This window comes from Vulpes vulpes, chromosome 10 (assembly GCF_048418805.1).
Source record: "Vulpes vulpes isolate BD-2025 chromosome 10, VulVul3, whole genome shotgun sequence".
Taxonomy (NCBI): domain Eukaryota; kingdom Metazoa; phylum Chordata; class Mammalia; order Carnivora; family Canidae; genus Vulpes; species Vulpes vulpes.
The window spans coordinates 69,726,161-69,748,684 of NC_132789.1; the positions used below are offsets into that span (position 1 = coordinate 69,726,161).

The following is a 22,524-nucleotide window of genomic DNA, read 5'->3' on the forward strand; positions in this document are numbered from 1 at the left end:
CTTTAAACTCCTAAACTGAATTGACCTATAACTAAGGGCCAGAGCTTAGAAATTTAAATTCTTGGGGGCCCCAGTGCCTTGTGAAATGGCGTATCTTGTTCAGTTTATCCTTCTACCCAAAATAAAACCACACTGCAACATGTGAGACCTCCTTCTTTTGTTTTTCAATTGACTTTCAGGTGATGGCTCACTGAACCTTCCCCAGAGGTTGCTTTTTTGGTTCTACTTCTTGATGGTAATGCTTGACTTAAATAATTCAATGTAACAATTAATACACACTATGTATCAGAGACCATGCCAAACACTAATTCAAGGGTGACTAAGACCTGGCAAGAAACCATGTGTAAAATGCTGGTGGGAATGTGGGCCGGTCCTCACCTTGGAGAAGTCGTAGGCAGTAGAGGCCCATAATTTTTTCACTAACCATTCTGAAATGCAGAAAACACTGGAAACAGATTTGTCTGCAAGCTTTGCCTTGCAATGATGGAAATGGGGTTCTTTATGATCTTCATCCTATGTAATGGAAATATTCATACATTTTGATGAATAGGTATTAACATATTTAATTACGGGTGCTGAGCCAGACACATACTCCTGGCAATGTTACGTGACACATGGCAGAGGTCTTGTATTACCTTTCTAACATCTGAAAAATTCGGAATTCTGAGACACATCTGACTTTGAAAATTTTATAGAAGGGATGACGAATCTTTATTTCCCTCTTACAGTGTTAAACCTTCTGATATGTGAAATCAGCTGTGTAAATAAAACCATTAGCGTTTACCCCAAACCTTTTATTTTATGGACTACATTCAAAAGTAAAGCCCCCTCAGACCTCCTACGCAGTTTACTTGGTGTGCTTTAAAAAAACCCAAACAGCCTCCTGATATTAAAATAAGTTGTTCCATGCTTCTTAATGTTATTTTTGCTATAGTAGCGTAAGTCGTATTTTTTTATGCCAGCCCTTCTTCCCCTTTGTTACCCGTATTTGTATTATGTAGATGGCTGTGGAGGATTTCCATGGAACTCCAGCAAGCTGGAAAACCCACGTTGAATACCATCGTTTGAAAAGAGTGTTTTAGGTGGTATATTAAGTAGCACAAAACCAAGACAAAATGCTGCCCCTCGCCTTTGTGTATGGCACAGAACCAAGATCTTTCTTCATTCTTAACCGGGACCCAAGTTAAATTGATTCCTTATGTGCCTGGTGTTTTTCAGCTTTTCAGTTCATCTTGTGCAGTCACAGAAATGGATAATAAAAGTTGAATGAAGGCTAATAAGAGAAAATACAACAGGATTCAAAAAGACATAATTAAATCCCTCAACTGCTGTAAGGATGATGTTTAAAAAATATGAAGAAATTGGTATACCTTTTATATTTTAACATACCTCTACATTATCTGCACAAATACAGCTTCTTAGCCAGGTCTTACTTAATCAAGTAGCAAAAGTAGAGGCTCAGTTCCAGGGTTTATTCATAGTTTAGAATTCAAGCCACAAGAAGAATAAAACAAACAAACAAACAAATTTACAGGAAAATCTGCTAGCCACTGAATCTAAGTTTATGATTTAAGACCTCCCTTAAAATAACCTATTTGTGTAAGATTTTTGATGAAACAGTCCCTAATTGAGCATTCTCTTCCACTAAATAAATATATTTATGGAAAAAAGAAAAGATTGACACCTTTGGGTACCATTGCCAACGACTAAATATTAAACAGTAATCCTAATCTCACCACATGTTTTACATGCTATCTACATCCAACTTTTTCTATGAAGTTCATATTCTTTAATATTGTACAAAAAAGTTTGAGTAGAACCAAAAGTAAATTAAACATCATCACATTCGTTTACACCACTATCCAGTTCTTCATATTAACCTTGTCATTCAAACAACAAAAAGTAGGTAGCAACCTAGGGATTGGGAAAGGCATAAAAACCAAAAAAATTTTCTACCGTGTTTATTCTACTCTTGTATAGCGGTGCTCACAGAGATGGCTTCTTTTACTTCTCTGCTGTACTGGAATTCAATTGTATATAAAATTGAACCTGCTCAGAAGCTAAGGGGAACTAGAAAGATGGGTCCATATCCTGGTGCATTATCATATAATTCAAGCAATGTCATATAATTCAAAGCAGCTACAAGCTAGTAATTTTTAAGGACTGCGAACCAGGCTTTCTCTTGAAGGTGAACCAAAAACAACTTCTTAAGTTCCTTAGGTTTTGTGATATGTGCAAGAATATATGGATACTGAGGAAGTTCAAAATTTGGTCTCCACTAGTTACCAATGCAGTCTTCAATGGCCCAGTCTTGCAGGATTCCATCTTGACCACCCCACCCCGTATCTCCATCATTAAGCGTTTTAGTCCTTCAACTTCATCTTCTCCTGGGTTAAGTTCACCATCAGGTAATTTGAAGAAAGCTGTTCCCAGCTGGTGCTCCTGTATCCTCAGGACCCCTTCTACAGTTTTTCTCATTCCAATTTTATCAAATTCCTCCCTCATGTGTTGAAATCTGGCTGCAACTGAGCTGTCCTTCTCATAGAGGGCCTCTTGTGTATCAAAAGTATAATTGGTAAGAAGGTACAGGTTGAGGGTGTGCTCCAGGGTGAGGGGCTTGGTCTGCTGGATGGACTTGCTGCCGACCTAGTTGACCAACCTCCACCCCCTCCCCGGGGCCAGCTAGATTGCTGGCAAGCTCAAGTACTGGAGGCAAGAGGAAGTGAGGCAGGCAGGGAGACTTTCCCTGTGCAGGTAGAGGCTATTTGCATTCCCATCAGCCATTAACATCTATCTACCTCCAATTTTAACCATATTCTTTGTTTTATACAAACTGTCTGTTCCACATGATACTCTTCCCTTTGGTATAGCCCATCTTGGGAGTTATCCATATTCTCTATAACTCCAGAATCAAAATATAGTTGATATATGTCAAATATCTATTCTTTAGGGTAGATATTGGCTATAGATTGCTTAGAGAACTGCGTGTGTGTGAGAAAGATTTCGTATGTATCGGACTTCCTTGATGCTTGCCAACTATCTGATGTGAAGATCTATACATTAGGCAGAAACTGGAAAGGATTACAGTTCTTAAATAAAGGAGGTTTGCTGTAGACGTGATATTTTGAGAGGCGATTTTCAAAAATTTTTCTATGGAAACTTAAGTCTTCAAGGTGTCTTGAGAGGTACACTGACATTTGATTCCAATTTAATATTTTAACTGTAATAAATTGTTAAGACACACATTCAGATGTGTTATATACTAAACTTTAACACAATTCAGACCACCAGCATATTGACTTTCTTTGCCAGGTTAATTCATTTTGGGTCAGGCCTTCATATAAAAATCTTCATTACCATCTCTGGGACTATATTTGAACTTGCAAACATGTGTACCTGATTTAGATGGTTAGATGGTTTATGGTTCATTTAGATGGTTATGGCTGTGTGCTGGGTTTTTTTTTAATAACTCACATCTGTACGTCTGCACACATACATATACACCAATACAAATACAAGGTTGTATCTTCCTGTTTGTAAGAGTTAACATGTCCTATTTTCTAAACAACCCAGTAAATTACAAAAATAAATCGAATGCCAAGGCTGATTTGACTTCAGCAGTCACCTAAATTACTGTCTGAAAGTTTTGTGTTTGTCAAACAGGATTTTCACTTCTTTTCATGTTGTGCATTTCCATGCTGTTTGAATGTTTATAATGTATGCTCATTGTTACTGTCAATGAAGAAAAAGAAAGAGATAAAGAATCATTATAGGATAAAAGGAAATTTTAATCTCTTGTGCATCAGATTGATTTTTAAAAAGACTATGTGACTGCTAAAATATTGGAGCGACACCACTTTTGTTGAACTCATTTTAAAAACTACTCAGAGTCGTGTTAATTGGTAACTGGTAAGTACTCAGGCAACTGATTCAAATTGTTGTTTCATCCCTTTTCCTAATTTTCTGTGCCAAGTAAGGAACAGAAGACCATTTCTAACCTACTTCTTAAGAGTAAAGCAAAATTAGTCACCTCTGTAGTGACTTAGAACATTAGACACTGTTTCTAGCTCTCAGTAAGTCTTCAATATATGGTATTTCATTATCAAATATTTTGAAAGAATGAAATGTGTTATAGTTATTTTAAAAACTAATCAATTTACATTGTATAAAGCATGGTTGTCTGATGCTGTAATGTGGGGGGAAACCCACAACACTCTATTACCTAGGTTTTCCATAGCATTAATTCAGACATAAACTGGTTAAGAGCTGAGTTGTACTGAAAATATGCTAAGATCAATTATATTTCACATTTTCTCAACTGCTCTAAATTGAATTTCCCAGTTTGCAGATGGCATTAAGCTTTCTCTGAGTGAAATGCCAGGCTGGGGGGAGGGGGGTGCACAGTGTTATGATGAGTGGGTGGAAAAGTTCTTGGATGAGTTCCAGGGTAAAAGGTAACCAGTTGAAAGGGGAAGGAAAAAAGCACTACAGGACACCCATGAAATGATTCTTCTGAACAACTTCACAAAAAGCAGGTGTGGAAAGTAGCCATTATGGAAGATTCCCCAATGAAATGAGCTCTCAGCACTGCTGACAATAAAATGATGGGCATCTACAAGATCCTGGAAACCAACCAGGTAATTTACTTTTACCTGTACTCAAAACCATGCTGTATCTATATCTGCAGCACAATTTGCAAAACTGACCTCTTTGATAAGGAAAAACAAACAAATAAATCAAAGGAATTGACAAGTGAAGTAATCATGTGCTTAAGGGGATTTTTATTTAAAAAAATGGAATATTCTCTCCTATTTGATAGGGGGGATATATGTATATATGCTTACAATCATCCCAAGAGTTGTCTGGAGGGAAATCATGATATAAACCGAATTTGTTTCATCTTGCCCTTCTGAAATCACTTAGCAGTGGCCTGCCACAAGGCAAAACAAGTTAAATTTGCTTGGTGTATGACCATTCACAAAGCGATTGTATATTTGTGATTCCATTTAGTCCTCAAAAGAAAGGGAAGATTAGCTGGCAGGAAGTTAGTTATACTAGAGGTTTCTGCAGGTTCTACTCAGCCATTTATATAATTGAGTGCGGTCAATAAGGACAGCATTCGGCAGAGAAACAGAGACTTTCAGGACAAGAACATATTTTTTATACATAGGTCTATGAATGCTCTTTGTCATTTTAAAAGATTTTTTACTGTTTCTCCCTCTGCAAGTCCATGTCTTTGTATACTTCTTATAGATAGATTAACTTCTTATTGCATATGTTTACTCATTTTTTTTCAGCTTTTTAAAATTGAAATTTACATTTAGGAACCTGATTGTCTTCCTCTCCATTCCAATTTTTTTTCTTTTTTTTTTTTCCCATTCCAATTTTAAGCTTGATAAATAAAATGCTATATATCTGAGGTCTTCTGCTTCTTTATACATCAAAGATCATTCAGAATGCCCAGTAATAAATTTTTCTATTTTATCAATTCATTTTGATATTTTGTTTTTGGTGGTACTGGGTGATGGGATCTGAATTAAGATGAAAACCAATTAACCTTGAGGTTATTGTGATGCAAATCAGAGCTCTACAAGACTGGCCAAATGGCCCAAACTTCTTGTTTATTTGGATTCAAATAATCCCTGAACATCTTTTTATACCAGATTCATGTTGTATAGGTGGAACTAACTGGTTTGATTAAAAACCTTTGACTTTTATTCAAGACTGTCATACTGGGAAGACAAAGGAGAGATATTCTGTGGCATGAAATAATCCAGAGATATTTTATCAGCATACAGGCATGCCTGGTCTATTAACTTTTATTAAGACAGAGCTTACATTCAATCTGTTCTCTGTGAAGCCCCTTTCAATGTCTCTTCAATTGTAGAATCACACCAGAATTATGCCAGAAATTCTTTGTCCTCCACTAACTGATGCAATAATTGCAACACAACTGAATACTTGGTGGTGGTTAAAAATTGCCTGCAAGCACACAAACACACAAACAAACCAAGGAGAACAATACCAGAATTCAGTGTAAGACTGCTATGTTTTATTTAAAAAATGTACCCTCTTTTTTTTGTCTTTTTTCCACCCTAATTTATTTTTAGCTGTGATTATCATGACTGTTTTCAAAGATTTTGACCCGATTTTTCACATTAAGTTCAACATGTTCCATTTACTATGCAAAGCCTTTCAGATCACCAGCAAAACTTTTGATACATTTCATGGCACCCGCGTGGCTCAGTTGGTTAAGCATCAGACTCTAGACTCTTGATTTAGGCTCAGGTCATGATATCTGTAGTGACATCCGCCCAGTGTCAGAGTCTACACTCAAGGGGAGTCTGCTCTCCCTTTCTCTGCTCGTTTCCCCTGTTTACTCTCTCCCTCCCTCCCTCCCTCCCTCCCTCTCTCTCTCTCTCTCAGATAAATAAATACAAATAAAATCTTAAAAAATACATTTCTAACAAAAGAATGAAAAATTTATTATAAAGTTTTGAAAAAAGGAATCTCTGAAGACAAGCAACTGAAATGACATATGCTATATTGGGGCTTTGGAAATGTTGAATTTGGTATTTTGATGATGAAATGGTCTGTGGCATCAGCTGGCTCCTAATGTTTCCTGCTCGTGTTAAGCATGTAAAGACTGAGTTTGTTAAAGGAAATCAAAACTAGTGCTGTGGGTATTTATTCAATTCTTCTCATTTGAAATCAGGCATAGCGATAAATAATGCACACACAATTTTAAACAATGTACAATTTAATTAGAAAAAAATGAATCTTGTGTCATTCTCTAAATGAGGAATCCTCTACGTAATGTACATAATATACATTATTAATTGCCTATTTGGGGATAAAATTAATTCCACTTGAAAGTTATTTTTTCCCCTCAAGTCAGCAAAAAGTATAATTACACACATTTTAAATAAAGGTATATATTTTTTATTCATGCCCAGAGTGTGTTAGAAATTACGAAATATTAACATACACATAAGATGGATAACAGCATGGCCAAGTAGATAAAAATACTGAAAATGTCCTGCTTGAATAAGCAAGCATTCGTGAAAAGGGTGAATGTAGAAGTTCTTCATAGAGGAAAAATCAGAGAAAGCTGGAGCAGAGGTGCTCACAGGTATAAATAACATAGTTGATGAGGTAAAAAGATCATTGCAGTCTTGGGAAGGAAATAGAAGAAGATATGGTGGTGGAGTGGGAAAGATGTGAATGAGAACTGTCATAGAACTCACTTGCCTCGTTTCCATTTTCTGAGTGTGCCTTACGATTTCCCGCCTCCGCACCTTTGCTGGACACAATCCAGTAGGCTTGAATGCTTGCCTGTTATCTTCTAGAGATTTCTAACGTGGAAATTTTATGCGGTTGTTAAAATCAAACTTAATGCCACATTCTCCACAAAAACTTTCCAATCCCTCGAGCTGCGATCTCTACCATCTCAAAACTCTTGTAACACTTTATACAACACCAAACGTTAATCAATCATTACTCTATACTAGGCAACACCTTTACGTATATGCATTAGCTCATTGAATTTTTGTCAAAATCCTTATAAATCCATTACTCTCCTTTTTTTTAAGATTGGAGACTGTAGCTAGCAAAGTGAGTAACTTGCTAAAGGTCACATGGCTATGAAGTGGAGGATTTGGATTCAAACCAAGATTAATTTTATTCTATTGGTATTGAATCCTCTTTTTGTAACAATTTTCTGTGAATTCTGTTTCTTTCCAAGTAAAATACTCCGAGTGGGGGTGCTGTTAGTCTAAGTCACCTAATGATCTCAGTCCTAGGTTTTAGACTTCTAAATGTCTGGCCTTCCCTGGCCAGTGGCGAATTCTGGGGTGAACACTGTGACTTAAGTGGGTCTAACAAAATGAAACCCACACCTTTTTTATGATGGTTGGAAAAAGAGTTTTCTTCTTTTGATGGATGATTTCCGGATAGGAGACCTAGAATGATTGTCAGTTTACTACCATGAAGGAAGATAACTAGAATTCAAGGCCAATAAGGAAGTAAGGGAGTGACTCAGGGAAATGGAGCTGGGCCCTCATCAAATTGTCTCTGAACCTTATTTTAAGTGGTAGGTTGAATTATTATTCCAGAATATTCACTGCCCATCCCTCTAAGAATTGTATTTACCTACCCCCTCGACATCAGCCTTTGCCATGAAACCTGTTTTGTGAATTGGAAAAATGCATGTGATTTCTGAGAAGACACTTTAAAAGTCAGTATACAGTTGTACCATTTCTCTTTATATTATTCCCTGAGAGCTCCTAGGTGGAGATTGTTCTTTCAGCCTGCATACCAGGATAAAGTAGACACTTGTAGAGAAGTAGCCTGCTTCAAAGAAACCTTTGTTGTAAGCTATTGCATTTTGGAATTCTTTCTATAGCATAGCCTAGTGAAAAGCGATTACTACCATTTATCACCTCTGATCTTTGCCATTAAATAAGCATGTCTTTCATTGTTGAAGTCAGTATGAATTTTCCATTATTTTCTATTGAAGATATCTTAACTGGGAAATTTTAGTCAATCGAAGAATGTTATCAACCCTAAGTAATATCAGGAAAGCTTTTAAGATAAAAACTTCCCAAATATGCGTCATTGTGTAATCTTGCATCTGTAGTGCCTGTTGCTTATCTGGCAGTGGTTGTGGCTATAGGATGGAGGTCACCACCTCTGGACATCCACATGAAATGGAAAGGACCTTTCCCATTTCTCTCAGGATCTTAATGAAATCATGTAGAAAAAAATTAATATAATGCAAAGAATTTTACCATTTGTATTGTCAAGAATTTTTTTCTCCATGCAAAATATGTTCTCCCTCATTAACAAATAAAATCAAAAGCTGAAGCACATAAGTGAATCTCTTTGATGCTTATTTCAAAGCATTTCAGAAGAATTAATTACGGCAATGCTCTGAGAAATATTTAAGTGTTATTATTTCTCTTCCATACATGGGGCAGTGGAAACCCTGGAAGTTTAAATATCTTTTCTGGAGACCACACAGCAAGTCACTGGCAGAGCTCAGTGTGCCTAACCTTGTTGACCTCTACAATCTCAGTGTGGTCTGCAACATTAGAACATTCATAGGAAGAGGGGACTTTTTACAAAACACTCCATTGGCAGTATACCGCAGAACTACTTTTAGTGTTTATTGCCGTTTATAGCCTATTTGGAGTCCACCCTTAGGATCAGCAAGATATGTGAATTAAGTTACTATAAATCCTGAAAACCGGCCAGTGTGTGTTTTAAACGTCTCTTAGGCATCAACATGAACAGGAAAATGCATTGTTCAAGTATTCTTTGAATATATACTCCTCCCTCCCTCCCTCAAATTTAATTGAATTGCATGAGTAAACCTGGGCACATAGTTGGACCCACAAGAAGACCTACTGAGAAACAACAATCATTTTTTCCCCAAAAGAATGCATTACCTTTACCAAAATAATAACAACAACAACAACAACAACAACAACAATTACTAGTTATTGCCATACCTGGTCAACATTACCTAAATTTTAGCAATTTTAATGACCATATCAGAATATCAGATTCATTACTCAATTGTTCTAATAGACTACATAAACAATAGAAATGTGGTTATCAAGAAAAAAAAACATATTCAATAGAAAATGATGATTCACCAGCCATTTTCCAAGGTATATCCCAAGTGTCAGTTCACAGTGAACTTTGAGCTCACTTTGCAAAAATATTTCTCCTGGGCTATACAGCAAAAGATGACAATATGAATCCAAATACTATACCAATATACTATTTTACTTTGGCAGCTTTACCCAAGACTGTGAATATTCTATTTTAAGACAGTGTGGTTAATGTTTAAATTGTCTTAATTGTGCATATATTTAAGTCAACGACTATTCGCTACAATATTCTAAAATTTGAGATTTCAATCTTAAAAGAAAAAAACATTTTTAGTGTTGTTTGAGTTTAATCTTCTTACAGATTTATTTATATATTTGTGAGAGAGAGTGAGCGGGGGCTGGGGAGGTGGTAGGGAGGAGGGGCAGAGGGAGAAGGAGATAAATCCTCAAGTAGACTCCCTGCTGAACGCAAGCCCAACAGGTGGCTTGATCCCAGGACCCTGAGATCATGACTTGAGCTGAAATGAAGAGCAGGATGCTCAACCAACTGAGCCACCTTGGCACCCTGAGTTTAATTTTTTAAAAAAATTATCTAAAATATACCAAAATTGTGCTACTGAGCTTATATTTAAGTCCTCCCCTCCCCCTCCCTAAAATATAAAATTCTACTTAATTAATAAGAGAATTTTTTAAGTTCTAAAAAATAGAACTATTCTTAGATCCTTAGATCTTGCTAAGGGAAACTACACTGTTTCTCAACTCTTAAGGATTCCATGGAGTATATCATGCAACATTATTATTTTTTTTTTAATTTTCCCCTTTGTGCTAATTTCACAATAGCCCAAGTAAATTTTGCCAACATCATTACAGGAGCCACAGAGGTCTGCTTGATATGTAAAATCAGAGAAAGTACATATGTGTATACAAAAGTGGAAGCCCAAACTTTTAAAAGGTACTACCTGTGAAACTGTGAAAATAGTATAAAAATCAATCCAAAAACAAATAGTTCAAATATCATTAAACTTTTTTGATGCCAACATCTGAAAAGCAAAGCCAAAATAGCTGACATAAATAATTGCATTCTGCTATGTCATTGAATGTGAATTTTTATGATCCATATTTTAAAAATCAATAGCTATCCCTTTGTTCATTCATATGTACAAACATTTCACATTATATAAAATTCTCAGTCTGAATATAAGCTCTTGTCTTTGAAATGTCATTTTTGGAAGAGCTAGGTATTACATAATACCTTAGTCACTTCAACTAACTCATCCATTATTTATATTCTTTTAAATAAAAATCCAAGGAAAGAGCTCCAGTCTTGTGGAAGTGAGGATGAGTAACAATGGTGACTTTTAGAATGGCCGGAAGTCTGCTATCCCACCGCTTTGTCAGTAGATGCTTATCTTTGATTTTGGAGAATTTACAATGCTATGAACTTAGACTTTCGTTTACACTCTCTGTGAACAGTACAGAATTGAGTAAATTATGAAACAGGTTTATGGTAAGAAGACAATGATCTGACAGCAGAAGCCAGGAGAAAACACTGCCCTTTAAAAGTTGGAAAAAATACAATCTTATGATATTTGTAAAAGAAACTGCCAAAATTCCATGGGTATTTTGTCAAAATATAATAGTGGCTATGGCAATTGTGGATGCAGCTGGGAATATTGCTCTTTCAGTTCTTTTGAAATATTTACCATTGCAAAGAATGAGAATTTCTAACATTTACCTTTCAGCAGAGCCCTGAAACGCTACTGTTTATATTTGAAAACAAAGAGCATAACACATTCTCTTGAAAAAAAAATTCATGATGTGAAATGCGATTTCAAAATAATATCCTGTGAACACTGGGGAATTGAGAGAGAAATTTCACACACACACACACACACACACAGTTTTATTAAAGTTACTGATTCTTCCAAAGCCTAAAGTAGATATTATTTTTAAATGTCTACAGCTCAAAATTTTTTTCATAATTTTCTAGGAAAGATAAAGGTGGAGGAATAATGGTATGTATTGTTTATGCATACATCCATTCATTCACCAAACATCAATTTAGCTCATGCCATAGGCCAGGTTCTGAAGATACGAAGTCAAGCACAACGTTCTTGTGTTTTGGGAATTCATAATCCATTTGAGAGAAGCAGATAACACTTAATAAAGATTACAGTATGAAAAGTACTAACTCAGAAGTTTCTTAAAGAGACTAGAAGAGGGACACCTTAATCAAATCTGAGTATTAGGGAAATACTAAAAGAAAGGTCATTTTATGCCTCTTTTTCAAGGAGTTACCTGTATGCATTAAAGAGGTCCAGGAGGCTTAGCAGAAGGGAATTCCAGGCAGAAGGAACAGCGTGTGGAAGGCAAGCAGTAGCGTAATACGACCGATAGGTACAAAGTGGTATTAGTTGGAGTGGCTAGAGATTAGGCGGAAAGAGAGACAGGAGGCAGATCAAGAAAACCATCGCAAGCAAAGCTAAGTGGACTGAAGGCTATGAAGAGGCACTGACAGTCCCTCAACTCTGTGTTTCGCATTGGATTTCCATTGTAGAAAGATTACTCTGGGAGAAGAGGAAGCATACCATGAGAGGATCAAGCAGCAGGCACTTCTTCTCTGATTCTTTCTCCTACCACATTAAGTAGCACACCCAGTGAACCACCCAATCTCTAAAAAGAGAGTTCCTTCTTACTTTCTCAGATCCTGCCTCCTGTGGCATATAAGACCACCTGTATACGCAAAAGTGCTAAGGGCCTCCTTTCTGAAATCCTCTTCATTAACACCAATCTAGAAGGTTAATTTTAAGAAACTGATTAAGGTACCATGCTACCTGGGAGAGATGTAAATGAGTTAATTAGCACATTCCTGCCCTTGCCAGCTTTCAGAGATCAGAACTTGCAGGATAGAGAATTTATGGCTCAGTTTTTAGCCCCCTGGAGTTGCAAAGGAATAAAGAGAGAGAGGTAGAAGAGAACAGTGGGGAAAAAAGGAAGCTTAGTATCATCAAGTCTCCCAAGAGGTGGGGATAGAAAGAAGGCAGGGAGACAAAGTGGGAGGTATGGGCCCTGAATAAAGAGCTGGGGCAGGCTCCAGAAAAATACTTGAATGGTACCATGGAAAGAGCCGGGAGATTTGAATCTTGATTCCTTTTTGAGAGTTAATTTTCTCTCTTACCTAGGACAAATCACTTAATTCTCCACACATATTTTTTCCTACAAAAAGTAAATAATAATAATAACCTAAAAGTAGAGAATTTCTGAAATCCTTTCAATTTCTAATATCTTAATGTTCAACTGTTTCACAATTTTGCCCAAAGCTGACCCTAACATATACACTCTATTCTTGGTCTTTCCCCTTACCCCAAATTTCTTTTAAGTTCATGTTCCTGAAAAGATTAGTAGTAGATAAAAAGCATTAAACTATCTTTGTGAATATTTTGGTAAAGTATATATATATATATATATATATATATATATATATATATAGAGAGAGAGAGAGAGAGAGAGAGTATATATATATACAATGGAGTTCGTTTTAGAAAAGAAGTCTGTTGTATAATAAAGAATTTGTCTTGTCTTTGTCCCAGCTTCCTGGGAGACAAATCCTTGCACTTTCCTGAGGGGTAGGACTACCTTTGTTTTTCATGGTGAGCCCCTGGGGCCACTCTGCATTTATACAAATAAGGTAGGTCCCTTCATGGAGAGTCCCTAGATAGTTTCAGGTTGGGGGCCAGAAAAACTGATCATGTGATTAGAAGGTTGGAGCTTTGAGTCACACGATATCTCCTATCCTCTGACCTCCAGGGAGTAAGCAGAAACTGGAAAGTGAATTCAATCCTATGGTCAGTGAATCAATTAATCATGCCCACATAATGAAACCCCAATAAAAACTCTGGACTCTGGCATTCTGGTGAACTTCGCTGGTTGGTAATAATCCATCCATGGGCCAGGAGGGTGATGTCTCCTGAAAAGAGAGGAACCTCACATTTGGGACCCTCGCAAGTCCTGCCCTAGGTGTCTCTCTCTGGCTGGTTCAGATTTGTATCCATTAATTATAATAGAAGTGTAATTATACCATAATTATACATATATAATGCATGTGGGTGTGTGTGTGTGTATATATATATATATATATATATATATATATATACACACATATACATTTTCCTAAGTTCTGTGAGTCATTCCAGTGAATTATTGCTTCTGAAGGGATAGTGGAAACCCCCAAATTGGAAGGTAGTTGATCAGAAATGTGGATAGTCTGGTTATCCCTAAACTTATAATTCACTTTTCTGGCATAAGAGCAGTCTTACCAGGAAGTGTTCCTTTAACCTGTGAAGTCTGGGCTACATCTGGGTAGTTAGCATCAATATTGCATTTGCAAGGGCTTACTAAATATTTTAGAAGATTTTCAAAATTAAATTTTTTTAAGAAAAAATTACTGATACCTTTCACAATTAAACTCTCTAGAGTGTTACCACTTTGTTATGAAATATCCATGAAAGAGTTAATGTGGATGAAACAGGAACACATGGTATCTTCAAAGCAAAGAATTAACATTATTGAGTTGCTGCTAGAAGAAAGGATTAAATGAAGAGAATGGATCTCTTGCCACTCTCAAACGGGGGAAAAAAGAACAGAGAAAAACTTTTTTTGAGAGTGTGGGGGTGGGGAAGGGAATCAAACTTCTTAATTTTTTTTTTCCAAAGAGATTCAGTGTGTACAGTAAAAATAAAATAATAGATAAGAAGCGTCGATACCAGGATCCATCAGAATATTATATAAATTCAAGGATGTAAGAAGTTTTGAGTATAGTGCACCGAAAAAACACCAAATATATTTGAAAAATGTGGTGAAAAATGAGTGTGGCAAGGTTTCATGAGAAATTTCACTGATTTATTAATGTACAAGAAATGTTGGAATTCACTATAGTGAGATGTAATTGTGACCTACCCTAAAAATATGATACAGCTTTTTTTCCATTTGAGAGAATGCAAATTCTAGGGGAAAAAAAATGGTGCCAGGACAACTCAATTCCTTTTTCATATAGCTAATTCTTTCAATTACGCAAGTAAGCAGGACAGTGCATAATGATTTTCATGAGACAGTTTGAGTTTAGTTTAATTTAAGAAAACATATTTGAATCATCATGCACCTTTTATTTATTTATTTATTTATTTTAAAGATCTTATTTATTCATTCATGAGAGACACAGAGCGAGAGAGGCAGAGACATAGGCAGAGGGAGAAGCCTGATGTGGGACTCTGTCCCAGGACCCCGGGATCATGACCTGAGCCAAAAGCAGATGCTCAACTGCTGAGCCACCCATGTGGCCCCATCATGTACCTTTTAAATAAGTATAATTTCAAATGTTAGTTTGTTTTGCTGGATGGCTATGTTAGTGTTTAGAGCGGAACATCTAATTCAGAGAGGACAGCCCATGTGACAGATGATCCCAATCACTGGAAAACAGAGGAAGAGGACATGGAAAGATGCGTCATTAAAAGTACCATCAAATTTTGTTAACGTCTTTTTCAGGGACTTTCTACACGTGGCGAGAGAAACATAGAGCTCTTAGAGTCAAAACATCCAGTTTTCAGGTGTCAGTTGTCTGAGCTAAAGCACCGGTCACTTCCAGAAGTCTGGTGACCATCCTGGTGTGAAGTGAGAGTGCAGCTAAGTGCTTTCCCTAAAACAATGTCACTGCAGCCGTCTGTCTGCATAGCTACCACGGTCTCTTTGTAGATGAGAGCCTTTGGAGTTGTGAAACCAGAGAACAGTCTTTCATTGGTTCGTTCGTCTTTCTGACAAATTTATTCATCACCTATGGCCCAGAAGCTCCATTGGCAGAATTAATTACTCCATCATCCAGGTTTCTATAGCTTTTTAAGAAATATTCCTATATGGACATGAACTCACGTATATGTTTTGCTCTTCCTAAATGTCTTGCTTAACCAGAATTCTGCACACTGATCATAAGTGTGCACGCGCACATGCATATAAAATATATATGTGCAAGGAATCATCCATATATTCTACAGCTATCAGAATTCTAACAGATCGGATCAGAAAGTTTCTATGACAAAGAGGCACCAAGACACAGGAGCTTAAGTATTCTAGGGTGTTATCTTTCTTGCATTGTTGAAGCTGAGTCACTCCTATCCATGTTCCTGCTCACAGTCAAAAGGAAGGATAAGTAGAAAAGAGTTTGTTTGCTCTTTATTTCAATGCCAGTGCTTACAAGTGTCACTAAGAGCTTACTAAGTTACTAAATGAAGTCACATGGCTACATCTACCTGCAAAGGAAGCTGGGACTGTCATCTCTAATGGAGTTACCATGGGCTCCTCTACTGTGGAAGAAGGAATGAATAAGTTCAGAGGAAATCCAGGACTTTGCCACTTTTACTGCATCTATGATAAAAGATAACAAAGGCTGACACTGCAAAAATCCAAAAAGTCATCAGAAAAAAAGAAAAAAAAGAAAGGAAGAACCGAAGGCTCTGTAGCAATGTTTTTCAACTGGGGGCATTTTGTCCCCTAGGGGAACATTTGGCAATATCTGAGGACATTTTTGGTTATTAAAACTGGGATGCTAGTTGCTACTGGCATCTAGTGCATAAAAGTCAAGGCTGCTGCTAATCATCTTACAATACACAAGAGAACAGCCCACTTCACAAAGAGTTATCTGGCTCAAAATGTTAATGTCAAGGTGAGAAACTCTATATTATCTTCCTATTTCCAAAATATTGTATGCCATTTGCAACAAATTGGGAACATAAACATTATATGAGGACAATGTCTTAGAGATATTTATGTTATTTCTGCTGGTTTACCTGTGTCATCCCTGCTTGACTTTACACAACCTGAGATTAGGAACTTTGTTTTGTTCTTGTTTTTATTACAGGCACCAAGGCAATGAGTTCATGACTTTGAGTCAATGATGATGAATATGGAGAATCTTTTCTGTGCATTGTCCTGTACCTGATTGTGTGGTGATGGCTATAAGATGTATGAACCTCGTTCTCAAGCTCCTTGCCGTTGACAGCCATTGTTTGTGTCATTTCTCCTTATCCCCTCACTCCCCCCAGTAGTATCTCTCCACATTTCTGTCATTTGCAGATACATCTGTGTTTGGACATTGCTTCTAACACTGTGGCCACCCTACGTGGAAGGTCCAAGTTAGTGACCCAGAGCCATGTCTATCGCATTAAGAAGTACATCATTTTCTTTCTGTGAAAAAATATCCAAGCCAAAGCAGGAAACAGCTCTAGATTATTAACTTTTTAACAGCTCAGCTCAGATGGAAACAAAATTAAGATTTACAGGACTATAAAGGAGGTAGTTGCTATTTAACTATTCAAAGTAGGAAATAGAAAGAAAACTCCAGGCTTTACAAGATTCTGTGGCATAACCAGCATATTCAAAAAGCTGAGAAGGAATGAATTAGGGAAATGAGCATTTGATGAATTTCACATGAACTTTTGACCTCAATGGTTGCAAAATTGCTCTTCTACCTCTTGACCTAGCCAAGCAACTTCTATTTTCCCTTTGTCTTCTGTCTCTCTTTATGACTGTCTCTCTCTCTCTCTCTCTCTCTCTGTCAACTGCTTGTCTCTGTCTCTTCTTTCTCTCTCTTCATCTCTTTCTCCCTCTCTCCTATTTTCTCTTACTCTTTTCCTTTTCAAACTGCCCCAGTCTTCATTTCTAAGCCATCAATTCACCCTTGCCTCTCTGTGACTTTATGACCTCTTGCAAACTTTCTTAATCCAGGTCAGAAATTGTAAAATATGAAGACTTCTCTCTCTCTCAGTCTTCATATACCCCCTAACTCGCACAGAGACAAAATTTGCTTTTGCAACCATTGCCTCAGTGTTCTCCGTTGGGGAAAAGAGTATTATGATCATTATCAAACACACCATAAGGAATCACATGAAAGGCAACATTGTGCATGGAGCTTATTGAATTGCAAGCAGGCTTCTCAGAAATCAAGGCCATCCCACCGATGCAAATCAGATGCTTACATAATGCTATTTGCTTGGAGAGTGACAAAGGAGTGATGGGATTAAGATGCCCCTTTGTGGTGTGGCAAAAGCTTTTCTGTCTTCTTGCTTAAAGCAGAACATTTTGACATATTAACTGGGTCGACACAAAATGTATCTAAAGCTATTGAATGCACCTATTTTTCTTGATAGAATTTGTACCAAACCTCTTTCCAAGGAATTTGAAGCAGCTGGAAGTTACTATGATGTTTCTGCCCTTTTTCCCCCCTTCCTTTTCTCTATGTTTCTCTGTAACCGCCCCTACCTTTTCCATAATCCTTAGTTATGTATATTTAGGAAAAAAAAAATCCTGGTCACAGCATGAATGAAAAAAAAATCCATCTTGTTCTCACTGGATTTCATAATTTAGCATCATTTTATATCAATTGTGCACATATGTGCTACAGTGTTTTTTTTTTTTTTTTTACAGATGGCACACTGATTTAGGACCAGTGATCCAGCAGTCATTTTGTATAAAGCCAGATTCCAGTTTGACAGGCGCTATGCATCACCACACATCCTTAAAAAATGCTCTGCTGTGTTTACATGTGTCTTCCCAGCAGCTGATTTCTGAATATGGGCGCTGATGCATGGCATGTATTAGAGATTGGAATATACCTCCTATGGTGCAATCCAAATGAAACCAGCTGCATTTCTTACAAGATTACTCTGCCTTCCTTTCCTTCCTCTTTTGATCTCTCTGCTTTCTCCTCCTGATTTCCTTCCTTCCCTCTTTCATCAGTTCTTCTCAATATTTTTCTCTTTTGATCTATTTTTCCTTTCCCATTAATCTGGAGACTCTTTATCCTTTCGGAGTCTGGCCATAAAAGGCTGTCCATAAATGTTTATTAAGTAAACTCTTGATGATAATATTTCTAAAAGTTACAATCATATTAATCTAAGATGATGACATAATGCTGATGCACAGAAATTTTATTTCTGTCATTGTTATCATTATCACTGTTACACTTTTGTCATCCTCGATGACATAATAATTATCATCACACTGAGTGCCTACTATCCAAACTAAGAAGAGTATTACAAGTACATATTCTTTCATTTAACTCTATAATGACCTTGCTAGTGCTTGATCTATAAAGTATAGATGATTATAGCACCTTCTCTGTAGGCTTGTGGAAACTGAATGGAATGATATGCAGAAAGTGTTTAATATATTACTTGAATAAGAAATATTCTATAAAGAGGTATCATATTAATCCCATTCTACAATTGAGGAAATAGGAACAGAGAGGTTAGGTGGTTTGCCAGAGTCACTCAGCTAAGAGAAAATGGAAACAGATTTCCAGGTCTGGCTTCATAGTAGGCAAGGCTGCACCAAGTATACCTTTTCATCGTCAGAATCTCTACAGGTCTTGGCAAGAGTAGCAATAGTGAGTCAAATAAAACACAGTGACAAGCTTAGAGAGAGAAATTTTTTTCTTAAAAAGAAAAAAAGGTGAAAACTCAAAATTCTAAAATAAATAAATGGTGTCTAAAGGTTTTACTATTACCATTACAATCTTTTCATCACAGGTTGAAAGCACACTTATGTCAGCAATTTATCTAGAAGTTACTTTTTCTACTAAAGCAATAATATTCCATTTTTACAACTTATACTTTGATATCAAACAAAGCTTTGAATATTTGATGAATCTCATTGCTATGGCAATGTCTAAACAATGAAATCTGCTCTAAAGAAGAAATGCCAGCCTGCATTTATCCCTGTCTTCCTTTCTTCTTTTCCTGCTCTGATGGTCTTTGATTTTGGTTAGTATGTGTTGGATGAAATTTTATTTTGTTATGAGGCAAAACATACAGATGATTATGGGTTAGAATAAATATTTAAGAATTTGAAATAATCACATGGGGGAATGAGGAAATTAACACTTAAAAATTATAGTAAAAAAGATTTTTTTTAGAAGAAAACGAGACTTCACAGCAGATGAATGAGTTAAAAAAAACCTAGTTGTTAAAAATCACTATGAACAGATCACTTATCAACGATCATATTTTAGTGAATCTCAGACCATTCGTAGGCACCTTATTTTTTTATAGAGCCAAGAAAGAAAAAAAAAAAAATCATCCAACCAAGTGATATAATACTGATTAGTTTGACTTTTTAACTTCAAATACTAGAAAAGCTCTTTTGGACTTACCTAAACATTAATTTTAGTATATTTGTCTCCTGTCTACATAAAAAGAAAATAAAATCAGTAAATGATAATGGTTAGGGCATTCCTAAAATATCTTTCTATTCAGAATCTGAGCCTTCATAATCACTTTAAGACAGAGCCATCAAGTCCATGTTGTCTCACATGATTATTGTCCTCTATACCAAAAGAATATCAGTGCTGCACCATTTCTTAAGTGTCTGTATAGGAAGTCAAAGCTCTTGGTACTCAGTTTTTAAACCATCTTGCAATTATGCAGGACCATTCTGCTTTCAATTTCAATTTCAGAAATGTTGCTACACATTTCTGTTTTACCATTCCTGCCACTCATACCACATTATATGGTAAGTGTTTGAAAACTGTTTCACTAAAGTATTACTTCTCTCTTTCCCAACCCCATCAAATCAGACATCCACACTCAGGCAATGATAATTACATCTTTACTCAGGCAACAGTAAAAGAAAAAATACCCTGATCAACCATGACTGAAAAGAGTTCAATGTAAGAAACATCTTAATTTCAGTGTTAAAAAAAATAAGTGAGAAATAAATAAAGTAATAAATAAATATACAGAACAAGGTTCAATCTTTCTAGGAGGAAAAAAAAGACAAATTACAGCTAAACCAAAGATTCTGGTTTCACTTAAAATGTAAAAAAGCACGAGAAAAAAAAAAAAAAAGCACGAGAAATGTCCAACTCCCCTTGAAAATTAATCAACATCCCAAGTAACACATAGGACAAAGAAGTTTCAAGAGAAATTTAAAAATCAATGAAAATGAAAATATAAAATTATCAAAAACTTTGGGATGCAGCAAAAGCAGTGTTTAAGGGAAATTTGTAGTATTATAAATTTATAGTATAAATACTCTAAGGTATTTATAGTATTCAATCCATGCATTAGAAATAATGAAAAATCTAAAAGCAATAGCCAAAGCTGCCACTTCCATAAACTAGAGAGAGGAATAAATTAAACTTCAGGCAAACAGAAAAAAAAAGGTAATGATAAATACAGATTTTTTTCAAACAAACCAAAGCTTAGAAAATTCATTGCCAACATATCTGCACTACAAGAAATGTTAAAGCATGTACTTCAGGCAGAAGAGAATTAAGATACCGTATGAAAACTTGAATTTACATAAATAATTAATCTCAGAAATCCTATAACTTAAGTGCAAGAGATTTCCTTCTTATTTTTTCCCTTCTTATTTTTAACTGACTAAAAAACAATAAGTATCTAGGTAAAAAATAATAATACACTATGGGGGAAGTAAAATGTAGCAAAATAGCAAAATGGCTGGAAGTGAGGAAATAGAAGTATGTGGAAGTATACAGTTGTAAAATGAAATGAAGTCAAATAATATAGTTTTCAGTGGCATAATTTGAAGGCAGACTCTATTATAACTATAGAAAAATAACAACAAAGGGAAAAATAATCAGATGGTGCGAGTAGAAAATGATAGTATGTTACTAGATTTAAGTTCATTTCTTTTAAGTTACTTTTATTTTTTTTAAGATTTAATTTATTTATTTGAAAGACAGAGAGAGTGAAAGAGCACAAAAGGGTGAGAGAGCAGAAGGAGAGGGAGAAGCATGCTCCTCACTGAGTGAGGAGCCTGTAATAGGGCTTAATCCCAGGATCCTGAGACATGACCTGAGCCAAAGGCAGATGCTTAACCAACTGAGCCATCCAGGTGCCTCTTAATATTTACATTTAATATAAATTACCTAAACCTCTCAAAGAAAAGGCAAAGGGTTAGATTAGATAAATAATTAAGACCAAATGCTTTCCACAAAAAGGCCACTTTAAATGTAAAGATATATGTAGGTTAAAAGTAAAAGGATGAAAAATATATGTCAAGTCAGTACTGATCGAAAGGAAGAGCTACTGGCTATGTTAATATACAAAATAAAATACAGAATGAAGAGTCTATCTAGGCATAAGGAGGCCACAGTTAGGAAACAATGCTCCAAGGGTCTCTAACATATTCTCATGTGTTTTGATAACTTTAATTATGGACAATTCTTTTAAAGATGGTTGTAGAGTAGAGAGCCTTGAAAGATAGACATGGTGTCTCCTTCCATCTCCAGGGCATAGGGAAAGATTTTTTGCTGTCCAGGATAATAAAGATAATACCCTCTAGGGAAAATGTTGGGCCAATCACCTAGCAGCCCTCTTTATGAGAGTGAAGTTTCCTAAATTCAGGATGCTTCGTATGTACATAAGCTCACTGTGTACAGCATCCATCTGGGCTTACTTCATCTTGGACTTAGGGAAAATTGATGTAAACATGAAGTTCATGGTATTTTCTTTGCTGTGAGTAATAAAAGGCTTTATCTTTGACCCAAGGATCTTGTGTCTTTTGTCAGACTCTATGAAACCATGGAACTGTGCTAGTAAAGGAATCAATTCCTTAAGAAGACATAACAATCCTAACTATGTATTCACCATATAGATCATCAAAATATATGAAACAGAAACTGACAGATCTAAAAGGAGAAAGAGACAGATCAACCATTATAGTTGGAGACTGCAAAATTTTTCTCAATGATAAAACAAGAAGACAAAATAACTAAGGATAGAGAGGATTTAAAGAATAACACTACCAATCAATTTGATCTTCACATCGAAAGACCACTTCACATCAAAAAGACAGAATACACATTCTTTCATTGTACACAGAGAATATTCACCAA

At 36.0% G+C, this 22,524-nt stretch overlaps 1 long non-coding RNA gene and 1 pseudogene across 1 annotated transcript in view; both read right to left on the minus strand.

Moving 5' to 3' along the window:
- LOC112915050 (uncharacterized) overlaps nt 1-22,524 on the minus strand; it is a 260,526-nt gene that overhangs the window by 66,218 nt on the left and 171,784 nt on the right. The gene's annotated exons all lie outside the window — the stretch shown is intronic.
- On the minus strand, nt 2,028-8,179 carry LOC112915049 (cleavage and polyadenylation specificity factor subunit 5 pseudogene; annotated as a pseudogene).